Source organism: Manihot esculenta, chromosome 10, assembly GCF_001659605.2.
Source record: "Manihot esculenta cultivar AM560-2 chromosome 10, M.esculenta_v8, whole genome shotgun sequence".
Lineage (NCBI taxonomy): Eukaryota > Viridiplantae > Streptophyta > Magnoliopsida > Malpighiales > Euphorbiaceae > Manihot > Manihot esculenta.
Window position 1 is genome coordinate 14,211,336 of NC_035170.2, and position 13,286 is coordinate 14,224,621.

Genomic DNA, 13,286 nt, shown 5'->3' on the forward strand with positions numbered 1-13,286 from the left:
GGCAATGAATTTTATAATTCTAGGAGAGATTTTGCAGCATGCAGAGCAGCACGAGCATCGGCGCAGACACATGATGGTTCTGATGATGAGTCAGATGATGGTTCTCCTGCTGATCCAGAGACAGAGCAAGCTCCTAGTACACGGCGGTCTACCAGGCAGGGTACATCTTCCCGGACTACATCTGATCTTTATGATGCCATGGGTCGTTTGGAGCTGCAGGTTGCTCAGATGTCTGATCGCCAGATTCAGATGTCTGATCGCCAGATTCAGATGTCTGACCGCCAAACTCAGTTGGAGCAGCAGTTGGGACGACTCACTGACCAGCAGCAGACTCTCATAGAGCAGCAGAGACAGATTTTGTATTTCCTTCAACAGTCATCAGGCATGCCACCTCCTCAGCCTCCTTAGTGATATTTTTTTTTTTTGGTTTATATAGTTGCTTTTGTTATTTCCCTTTTGGTATTATGGTACATTTTTTTTTATGATGTCAAAAGGGGGAGAGATGGTATCATATATGTACATATTTGATGATTTTTATAGATATTGGCTATATTTGTTATTACCTTGATTTTTATTTGACTTTTTTGGATTAAATATTTTCTCTCTCTTGGATTGTGAATATTGTGTGTATTTACAACTTCTTCATTTGAGATGCATTTTTGTTGGGGCTCATTCATTCATATAGGATCCATTGCATCTCATTGCATTGAGTCAAAACCTCCCTTATGTGCCTTCTCACATTTTAAATATGACATAAAGTATTTTTGATAAGGGGAGCACATTAAGGGGGAGTAATTTTTAAAATGCACACACTACACTTATGATTATTATCTTTTTGTTTACCAATTGTTTGTCATCATTAAAAAGGGGGAGATTGTTAGACCTAAATGTTCTAATCCTTGTTTTGATGATTAATAAACAATTGGTGTGCTACTAATTGTTTTCAAAAGTGTTTGTGTTGAGCTTGTAGGTTCCTTATTAACATGAATGAAATTGCTTCAGCCTCCAAAAGTGAAAAGTGCCTATTTTGAAAGCATGCCACTAGAAAGGGATCAGAAAGTAATCTCTGATTTATATTTTGTCAATTTATTCATTGTAAATTTCAATTAATTAATTGTGATGGCTCAAGGTTTCTTGCATTTCTAAAAGTTTTTTAGATATTGCCAATTTTTTAAGCAATCGACTTTCAGGGACTAAAATGAAATTTTTCAAAAGAAGTGATTTTGAAATTATTCTTTATCAAAATAAAAGATTTAAAAATATAGGTTATAAAAATTCAAACGGATTGAAAAATGAATTTTTATAACCTAAATTATGATTTTTCAAAGATTTAAAGAATTATTTTTGTGCCCCCTAAAGTCAAACTTTCGGCTTTCGAATGTAAGGGACAAAGACGAAAATTCCACACTTTCGGCCGCCGAACATTAACTTTCGGCCGCCGAAAGTGGGATTTCAGTATGCCCTCTAAGCCAAAAGTTTGACTTCCGAAATTGAGAGACAGAGACGAAAGTCCCACACTTTTGGCCGCCGAAAATTGACCTTCGGCCACCGAAAGTGAGTTTTAAGTCTGCCTCCGAAGCCTAAACTTCGGCTTCCGAAAGCGAGGGATAGAGACGAAATTCCCACATGTTCGGCCTCCGAACTTTGACTTTAGGCCGCCAAAAGTCCATTTTTAAAGGATGATGTTCTTCACCTCAAATGGTTCGACCGCCGAACTTTAGCCTTAGGCCGCCAAACCTGAGTTTTTCTGAGCACGATATAACGGTTATTTCTGAATATAAACTGCTCTATTTGCATTTAATGCACCTTCAACGGCCATATTTATGACTGAACTATAAATACAATGAGTTTTTGATATGAAAAGGTTACAACAACCATTTAAGCAAATACTTATTGAGATTACAGCTTTTTCACTCTCTCTCTCTCTCTCAAAACCTTGAGCCAAAGTATTAATTTCTTGAAATCTCGTTTTGAGTTGTAATTGTTTGGCTTTTCTAGAGTGAGTAAAAGTTGTTGAGTGATTCTACTATAGTGGGTGTGATATTGAGCAAAGGATTGCTCTTGAGTTGAAAAAGAGAATTGTAAAGAGCAAAGACTTGCTCTAAGATTATAAGGGTTTTAATCTACACCCAAAGAAGATTTGACAGTGGAGTTGAACTCTCAAGGGGGGCCTTGAGGAGAGGACGTAGGCTTGAGATAGCTGAACCTCTATAAATTCTTGTGTTGATTATCTTCTTCCTTATTACCTTCTATTTTATCTTTTTGCCTTAAAATTTTTATAAACCCAATTCATCCCCCTCTTGGGTTGCTTCAAGGGACAACCCAGTCAATACCTCATTATTTGGAGTAGAGGATAGAAGCCCCACTGGCGCTTTCTCCTTCTCCAGAGGTGGGTCTTTAGAGCTTAGCTTAAGGGCGCGAGAGGAAGCCGGGGCAAGAGGAACGAATCTATCCACCGACCTAGAGGAGATGACATGGGCCACCTCCTGAGCAGTGTTGGCCACTGATCGCCCAGCTCGGAAAGTATCCAGGGCAGCTTTCATGCTTTCCCGAGACAGAGTAAAATTCTTGGGAGGCTTGATCTTGTCCATGGGAACTTGAGAGGCTGCAGAGACCCAAAACCAAAACAAGTTAGGAAGGCATTCGAGGAAAATCAAGAAGGAAAAAACAAAGCAATTAAACGAAGTAAAATACCCGCATCCCTACAGTCTTGAAGACTGGACACAAACATGCATTTTTCGACATCATACTTCCGCTCAACAGAAGTCAATCGAAAGTAGCCGACCTGTTCCGGAAGGCTTAGCTGGGGCAGATCGTTGCAGCCTAGAGGGACATCCTCCCAAGGGAGGTCCACCTCCCAAGACAACCTGGAGTCCTTTTTCAACTCTACCACTGCGAACCCCTCTACCCAGGCTTTGATTGAGTCCTTGTGACCCAAAAAAATGGATAGCCTTTCTCGAGGGGCAAAATAGTAAAAGCCCTGACTCGCTCTAACCAACCGAAAAAAGGTGACAAACAAGCGCGCTGTGGGCGTGAACCCCTAGCTCAGACTGGCAGATTCAAAAGAGCACATGAACATAATGGAATTAGGAGCAAACATCCGAGGGGTTATTTCGAAATACCGAAAAACTTCAATAAAAAAAGGGAGAAGAGAAAAGTTGATGCGGAACCCCAGCCTATTAGAGACTGAAACGACACATACCCTAGTAAAAAGAACTTAGTTCACAAAACAATTCCCCAATCTAAAGCACCCTTAATTAACATGCAATTAAGAACACTTATAACTGATTGATTTTAAAAACAGCAAGAATAAGAAACATACAAGTTAGTATCGAACCTATTCGTGATGCAGTGTCAAGAACCAAGATCTCTCTTAAGCTCTCAAAGAAGAATCGAATAAAGCAATTGTATTGAATACTTGATGATCTGTCTACAATATGGAAAAAGAGATGCTTTATATAACATAAATAAAGACCCATGATCTTTGCCACTTCCCACTACTAGGCATGGACCCATGATCTATGCCACTATCCACTACTCTGCATGGATCCATGATCTATGCCACTATCCACTACTGGATAACTACCCACCATTGGTTAACTATCCATTACCAAATAACTACCCACTACTGGTTGACTACCAACTACTAAATAGCTACCCACCATAAATACAAAATTTGAATTGTCAATAAGGACACATTCGGCCTAATTGACTTGGAATGGTCAGATTGTTCTTCAACTTCAAAATAAACTTGCAAAGCTTCAACATATTCCTTCATGAATCCTTGAAGTGCTTCCTTCAACCTCTTGGATCTCAACCTTGTAATTGGTCCTTGAGGCAATGCTAGCTCATCATTTTTAGTGTTGTTGGTCGTCCTTACATCATCCCCTCCCTCTTGAAAAGAATTCGTCCTCGAATCTGTACCAAAATCAAAAGGAGACAAATTAGAAACATTAAAAGTTGCACTTACACCAAACTCACCTGGCAGATCAATTATGTATGCATTGTCATTGATCCATTTCAGCACTTGATATGGTCCATCCCCTCGTGCATCAAGTTTTGATTTCCTTTAATTCAGAAACCTCTCTTTTCGCATATGGATCCAAACCCAATCACCTGGTCTGAATACAACTTTCTTGCGACCCTTATTGGCCTGTTTCTCATACATTTTGTTACGCTTCTCAATATGCTCACGCGCTTTCAAGTGTATTGATTTAACCATTTCAGCATTCGCTTTTCCATCTAAATTAGACAGCTCGTTCAAAGATAAAGGCATTAAATCTAATACAGTTGATGGATTAAAACCATACACAATCTCAAAAGGTGAATAACCAGTAGAAGAATGGACAGCGCGATTATAAGCAAATTCAACATATGGCAAACATTCTTCCCACGTTTTCAAGTTCCTACCCACAACAGCACAAAGCATAGTTCCTAAAGTCTTATTAACAACTTCAGTTTGGCCATCTGTTTGTGGATGACAAGTAGTGGAAAATAAAAGTTTAGTACTCAATTTCCCCCACAAAACACGCTAGAAATGACTAAGGAACTTAGAATCTCTATCAGAAACAATAGTCCTAGGTATACCATGCAAACATACTACTTCCTTGAAAAACAAATCAACTATGTTCGTTGCATCATCAGTTTTATGACATGGAATAAAATGTGTCATCTTACTAAAGAGATCAACAACAACAAACACTGAATCTCTACCTCTTTTTGTCCTAGGTAAACCTATCACAAAATCCATAGATATATCGGTCCAAGGTTCAGTAGGTACAGGCAAAAGGGTATACAACCCATGTGGCAAGGACTTAGATTTAGCCTGTTTACATGCAAAGCATTGAGCACAAACTTTCTCTACATATTTTCGCATATTAAGTCAATAAAAGTGTTCGTTCAACATGTCTAAAGTCTTTTGCACACCAAAATGTCCCGTTAACCCTCCTGAATGCTATTCTCTAACAAGCAACTCACGCACTGAACACTTGGGTATGCATATTTGTTTCCCCCTAAAAAGAAACACATCATGCAAATAAAACTTGTTCAACGCCCAATGTTCACATGCCTTAAATACATCAGAAAAATCAGTATCATTAACATACATATCTTTCAAATGCTCAAACCCTAACAACTTAGAACTAAGCATGGAAGTCAATGCATAACGTCTAGATAATGCATCAGCAACCACGTTCTCTTTATCTTGCTTGTATTTAATCATATAAGAAAAGATTTCAAGATATTCAACCCACTTACCATGCCGCTTGTTCAACTTCCCTTGTCCCTTCAAGTGTTTGAGAGACTGATGGTCGGTATGAATCACTAACTCATTAGGCAGCAAGTAGTGTTCCCAAACTTCAAGAGCCCTAATCAGTGCGTAGAACTCTTTGTCATAGGTGGAATAGTTCAAATGTGCGCCACCTAGCTTCTCACTGAAATATGCTATGGGTCGGCCTTCCTACATAAGAACAGCACCAATACCAATCCCAGAAGCATCACATTCAATTTCAAAGGTTTTAGAAAAATCGGGTAACCTTAAAACAGGAGCAGTAGTAAGTTTTTCCTTTAATGTGTTAAATGCAAGTTCCTGTTCTTTACTCCATTTAAATCCTACAGCCTTTTTAATGATCTCATTTAGAGGTGCAATAATAGTGCTGAAATCTCTAACAAACCTCCTATAGAAGCTTGCTAATCCATGAAAGGATCTCACCTCATTAGCATTCTTAGGTGTAGGCCATTCTTGGATAGCCTTAACCTTTTCAGTATCTACCTCAACTCCACGTGAACTAATAATAAATCCTAGGAATATGACACTATCAGTACAAAATGTGCATTTCTTAATATTAGCATACAATTCATGTTCACGCAACTTCTATAAAACAAGTTCAACATGCCTAATGTGGTCATCCATGTTTGGGCTATAAATCAATATATCATCAAAATATACAACAAACTTACCTAGGTAATCACGCAAAACATGGTTCATCAATCTCATAAATGTGCTAGGTGCATTAGTTAAGCCAAAAGGCATCACTAACCATTCATATAAACCATATTTTGTCTTAAAAGCAGTTTTCCACTCATCACCTAACTTCATCCTAATTTGATAATAACCGCTTTTCAAATCAATTTTTGTAAAGAAAACAGCACCACATAATTCTTCAAGCATATCATCTAATCTAGGAATATGATGGCGATACTTTACAGTGATTTTGTTGATCGCACGACAATCAACACACATGCGCATTGTTCCATCTTTCTTTGGAACTAACAAAACAGGTACTGCGCATGGACTGAGGTTGTCCCTGATATGTCCCTTAGCTAGCAACTCATCAACTTGCTTTTGCAATTCCTTCGTCTCCTCAAGATTACTCCGGTGGACGGTTTGGAATCTGAGCTCCAGGAACAAAATCGATTTGATGTTCTATTCCCCTAATGGGTGACAACCTAGATGGCACCTCCTCAGGAAATACATCCGCAAAGTCCTGCAATAACTTAGAAAAAGAACTAGGCAATTCATTAGTAGGGTTAGTCTCAATCATAAAATTGGAACTAAAACGCAATATAATTAAAACTCTCTTCCCTAAGTATGCTTTCTTCAATTCTCTCTCTTTACAATAAAAGGAAGACTTGCTAAATTCTTCACTTTTCTCACTCAGCTCTCATTTTACCTCCACACTCACTAACGTTTTCTCTCCTACACATCTCTCATTTTTATCCTTTCCTGCGCAGTCACTCTCCTTTGGGCCATTCAAAACTTTCTTTTTACTACTGGCCTCTTTTCCCTCATTCTTTTTACTTGTCTCACCTCCCTTACCCAATTTAGCAGATTGTTGTAATTTCACTTGATCTGCATATACATCTTTAGGAGATAAGGGTACAAGTATATGTTTTACACTAAGGAACGTAAAAGAAAACCTATTACTATACCCATCATAAATGACACGCCTATCAAATTGCCATGGTCTACCTAACATAATATGTCCAGCCTGCATGGGTACAATATCACAAGTAACCTCATCTACATACTTGCCAATAGAAAATGACACTTTACATTGCTTGGTTACCTTTGCCTCGCCACTATCATTCAACCATTGAAGTCTGTAAGGATTGGGGTGTTTAATAGTTTCTAGTCCTAATTTATTAACTAAAATAGTACTAGCACAATTAACTTGACTACCCGAATCTATTATCATGCTACAGACTTTACCATCTACCAAACAACGAGTGTGAAATATGTTTTCACGCTGTTCAAGTCCTTCTTCTTTAATATAAACATTTAAAGTACGCAATATCACTAAAGACTCTCCTTGAACAGGATACTCTTCTATCTCTACATCGAAACAATCTTCTAAAGGTGGTATTTCATCAGAATCAGAATCAGTTTCAGAGACTATCTCATCTCCCCTCACTATCATGGCACGTTTATTAACACACTCATTGGCATAATGCCCACGCCCTTTACATTTAAAGCACTGAATATCTCTAGTTCTATTTGATTTAGGGGCTGATTCATTTTTACCATGAGAGTTGGATATTTCTTTGGAAGGTAACATGCCTTTTTGAGTTGAAGACTTTTCAAACCTTTTAGGATCAGGCTTGGTGTTCCATTTGGAACCCCATTTGCTGTTGGAGTTTTGAGCAGCCCTGTTGCTCCCCCATCTATTTCGGCCTCTTTGTCTTTCCACCTTAATTGCAATGTTCACCAAGTCTTCCAAATCAACATATGGTTGCAAATCAACCACATCAGCAATCTCTTTGTTAAGACCACCAAAGAAACGAGCCATAGTCTGGTCTTCCTTCTCCACTATGTTTGCTTTGATCAGGAGCAACTCCATCTCCTTATGATACTCATCAACGGACTTTGATCCCTGAGTTAATCTTTGCAACTGATGATGGAGATCTCTATGGTAATAAGTAGGCACATATTTCTTTCTCATGATTCGCTTCATCTCATCCCAACTAGCAATGGGTAACTCTCCATTCCTTCTCCTAAATTTCACAAGCTCATCCCACCATATTAGTGCATAATCTGAAAACTCAAGGGCAGCAAGTTTTACCTTTTTATCATCAGAATAGCTTTGACAGTTAAAAACCATCTCCACTTTACGCTACCACTCTAAATAGGCATCAACATCAGCCTTACTATTGAAGCTTGGAATCTTCATCTTTATGGAGTTCATATTGTTATCTACATAGGGTACACGATCATTGAATCTTCTGGCTCGGAAAGGGGCTGATTGTGCCACATTTTCCTCTTCATATGATGGATCGTGTGTATCATCATCCCCCTGATTGGACTTGCCTTTTGAAGATCTAAGGTTGTCTTCAAGGTTATCCATTCTCAAATTTAGCTTCTGAAAACTATCCATGAAAGCTTTATACATATCTTTAAGATCAAACGTAGGGTCAGAAGTATCACCAGTATTATGCCCAGACATTATAGAAAAATTCACAATTCTCTCAACTCACGTGTTTAACTTTCAAGCACTCACTTGGTATTTCAAAAGTGCACTTCAAAATAAAGACTCAATAAGCCAAGCTTGTATGATTCAAATAATAAGGAAAGTAAGGAAAGACCTAACAAGAAAAGATAGGAAACAACACTAGATGCAAACTGACCAAAATGAACAAACGGATTGATTTAACACACAAAAGTGAAATTTCATGTACTAAGTGTAATTAGATGTTCAACAATGTGCAATTTGTCAAACTAAGTGTAAGGAACCAACAAACAGAAAGACACCAAATTGACAAACTAAGAATCAAAAATTAACAAGACGGATGTGCTTAACACGAAGTTATCGCTAAGCATGCAATCCTAGGTTAACTGATCTTAATATTGACTCAACAAAAACAATTCAAAGCAAGCAAACAAAAAAGACATTTAAAACAACAAGTATTAAGTAAAACTATTTTTGTGAAAATACTACCCAAATTTGCCCTAAACCTACCCCAAACATGTATTTCGAATCCCAAACCCTGAAATATGTTCAAGGTATATGAAATATGATTTGTACCAGTAGGTATCAATATCAAAATGAAGTTTAAACAATTGACCCAAATTGCAGAAATTCTTTCTCTTTTTTTTCTTCTTTTTGGTATTGTTTTTTTATATGGACTAAAGTAAGACACTGGAAATACTATTCTAAGAGTGTTAGAATAGGAGCATACGAATTAGGGCAGAAAGCACAAACCAAACCACTGAAGATAATAATTCTGCCTAAACAAGAATTTAGGGTAAAATACGATTTGAACAGCAACTAAACAATGCATTCGAGTCTGGTAGGTATCCCAAACGGAAAGATCATGAAAAATTAAAGAAAAGACACAAAGGATTGTTAAGAAATTATTACTAAGCCTAGCTCTGATACCAATTGACGCGGAACCCCAGCCTATTAGAGACTGAAACGACACATGCCCTAGTAAAAAGAACTTAGTTCAGAAAACAATTCCCCAATCTAAAGCACCCTTAATTAACATGCAATTAAGAACACTTATAACTGATTGATTTTAAAAACAGCAAGAATAAGAAACATATAAGTTAGTATCGAACCTTATTCGTGATGCAATGTCAAGAATCAAGATCTCTCTTAAGCTCTCAAAGAAGAATCGCATAAAGCAATTGTATTGAATAATTGATGATATGTCTACAATATGGAAAAAGAGATGTTTTATATAACATAAATAAAGACCCATGATCTTTGCCACTTCCCACTACTAGGCATGGACCCATGATTTATGCCACTACCCACTACTAGTTGACTACCAACTACTAAATAGCTACCCACTATAAATACAAAATTTGAATTGTCAATAAGGACACATTCGACCTAATTGACTTGGAATGGTCAGATTGTTCTTCAACTTCAAAATGAACTTGCAAAGCTTCAACATATTCCTTCATGAATCCTTAAAGTGCTTCCTTCAACCTCTTGGATCTCAACCTTGTAATTGGTCCTTGAGGCAATGCTAGCTCATCATTTTTAGTGTTGTTGATCGTGCTTACATCAAAAGTTAAACCGTACTCACGCTGTTTAACAAAGAAGACCAAACTGCGGTTTTTCTGAGGGTCGATTAGACCAGAAAGAGGAGGATCGGGAAGAACAATCCTCTCATTACGATAGGGAGGCCGGATATGGAAGAGAGGGGTGTCCAGATACTCCTTAGAAAAGAAATTTTTCAAGGTGGAGTGATAGAGCATATTTTAGCACATTTTATCATGATATTATTGATGTTTATTTGCATCTTTTCTGCCTAATTTTGTGGTTTTAATCATGTTTTGCAGACATTAGGTGTAAAGAGACAATCTGGAGAAAATACTCTTAAAACTGCCAAAAAGTGTCAAATATGGAAAGTGTCAAAAAGGAAGGTTTTCAAATAAGGAAAGTTTTCAGAAAAAGAAAGTTTTCAAATAAGGAAAGTGCAGAAGCAAAAGCAGATAAGGAAAGCTCAGTCAGATGATTATTTGAAATTCAAATTGCAGATCTTTCTTTCATTGTTCAAAGATGTGGACACACTGCAGCAGTCATATCTACCTATTTAGGCAGCAAGATTTCATTACGACGCACTTGCCTCTTCTGCGTCCAGCATTCAAAATTCAAACGAAGGCTCCACCTAAAAAGGAAAGACTGGACAGATTCATTTTCCCTTCTGCAGTCCATGCCGAGCGCACATCTGCCTTCTGTAGTCCATGCCGCGTGCCACCTTCCTCCTGAAGAGCATGTGCACGCCTCTTTCCTTCTGAATAATTTGCAACGCGATTCTTTCCTTTTCAGACACAACTTGGGCAGCAAGCACCTCTTGGGCAGCAAGGAGACCTAGGGCAACACTTTCAACTATAAAAAGACACATAACGAGCCACCCCATTCTTTTTCTACACCCCTTTAGACACACCTACGGGATTGCAAGTGACACCATCTCTTCTTCATCTCTTTCTTTATTTTTGGTTTTTGTTTCAGTCATGAGTGGCTAAAACCCTTTTATTCTAGTTGAAGATTGATTGAAACTTAAGTTGTTTTATGGATTGTGAGATCTGAACATAAACTATTTGTCTTTGGTTTGTTCAATATTCATACAATTTCATGCTTGATTCCATTATTGCTTTGTTGTTTTGATCAAATTGGCCACTTGATTCTTGATTGCAAGCTAATATATTGTTAGTTTGGATAATTTTAAGTCTGTAATTGCTTGGATTATTCAAACATAAGAATATTTGGTGTAAAAACTAAGGAAATTGTATGATCTAGCAACATCTCATGCGTCTAGGTAGCTAGGATTGGATCTCTCTCTTTCTCAATGCAATTGACAGTTGTTTGTTGCCTGAGGCCTGAGGCCTAAGGACATTCCTTGGCAACTTGTTGATTAGTAATTAATTAGAAGACGTTCCCTAATTGGTTTAATCTTAAGGAGAGACATGGTGGTGGGAAGCATCTTCCATCCCTATAACTAATCTATTGAAACAACCAAAGAAACATAGTGTCAATAATCAATCCTAACAACTGAAGTGAATCTGATTCTTCAACTAAAACATTCTCATTATTAATTTCTTTTATTTTAATCATTTGCTCTCTTTTATTGCTTTCAGTTTTAGATCTCTTGAATCAATCTCAAACCCCTCCAATTTACTTTCAATTTATTTGTTTTCAGTTTATCTCGTTTCAGTCTATTTCTCTTTCAGTTTATTTTTGTTTCAGTTAATTCTCTTGATCTTGATAAGGAAGATAGCTAAGTTTTCAATTCTCTGTGGATTCGATCATTTACCACTATCTGCAGTAGTAATATTGTTGATAACCGAAAAGGTTATTTTTGACCGATTTTGACAACCGCGAGTCAAAAATTGGCGCCGTTACCGGATAATTGATTGAACTAATTTATTTTTCTTTCAAGACCAAATCAGGAACAAAGCACCACAGAATCTGCCTCTGAAGAAGCCACCATCACAGATCCCATCTCTGAACCCTCTCCATCGCACCACACTCTCATTCTCTTCACCATTCGGATTGCCCATCTTTTCACCAAAGCAAGTCACCATCGCAGAACTGACTCATGGATGAGGTAAGTACATCTGTTCTCTATTCTCAACTTTCTGAACTCACATCTGTTGTGAAAAGTATTGTCATAGGTCAAGCTCAACAATTTCAGCCACCAAGGCCATGTAGGATTTGTGCATATGTGGAACACCCAACTGATGAGTGTCCTACACTTTATGAGTATGACCAACCAGTGCATGCGTTTGAAAGATTCAATAGTCAGCCTAGACATACATTTGGAGGATTCTATGAACAACCAAGACATGATCCCTACCATGACACATACAATCCAGGTTGGGGAGACTATCCAGACTTCAGTTATGCAAAGGCTAACGACTACCAAAATTATCAAGCATATCAAGCCCAACCAGTACCTCCAAGTTCCAATACTAATCTTGATGAGGTAATGAAAATTTTGCAAAGTCTCCAACAGCAAGCAGATCAAATGGCCACCAGAGTGAATGCACTCATGTTAAGAAGCGAGCAAGAACTTTAAGATGATGAGGAAGATGATGAGGAAGATGATGAGGAAGATGATAAGGAAGATGATGAAAGTTTGCAAGTACAAGAACAAGTTGCTGAAGAAAAACAAACAAAAAACTGTTTGTCCAAACAAACTGATCAAACAGAACCTGTTGTTGATTTAGATATCATTGATTGTTTGAGCAAAAATGTCTTTTATATAAATCAAGATGATATACTAAACAATGATCTTTGCAGGGAAGAGGGCCAGAAAGAGCCAGAACTGAAAGAAACTGGCTGTTGCATCCAACAGGTGGACTGCAGCCATGCGTAGAATGAACAGAAGCAGATCACACCACTTCAGCTTGGTGCGCAAATCAACCTTGCACAGACAGAGAGCATTCCAGGCACGGCTCTTCAGCTTGAACCACAGGACAGTCATCCCTTTCAGGTAAGTCCTGCGCAGAAAGAGGAACCGGAAACCAATTCAGCCATAGATCCAACACAAACAGCCCATGCTCACAAGGAACAAATGGTATTCCAAGCACCAAAATTGAAGGAGCATGCGGATCAATGCCTGCCCAAACCTCCGGATAAGGTAGAGTTTGTTTTGCCTTAATTCAGTACTAAATTGCAACTAGCCATAGAGAAACATGAATTGGAATTCAAAGTGCTTCCCGATCATCTCAAAAATGCAAACGTAAGAGCTAGAGGCACACCTCATCTGAAAGAGAAGAAACTAATCATGTTACTTCATGAGTACATAGAAAAAATAGGATGAGTTGTGACCAA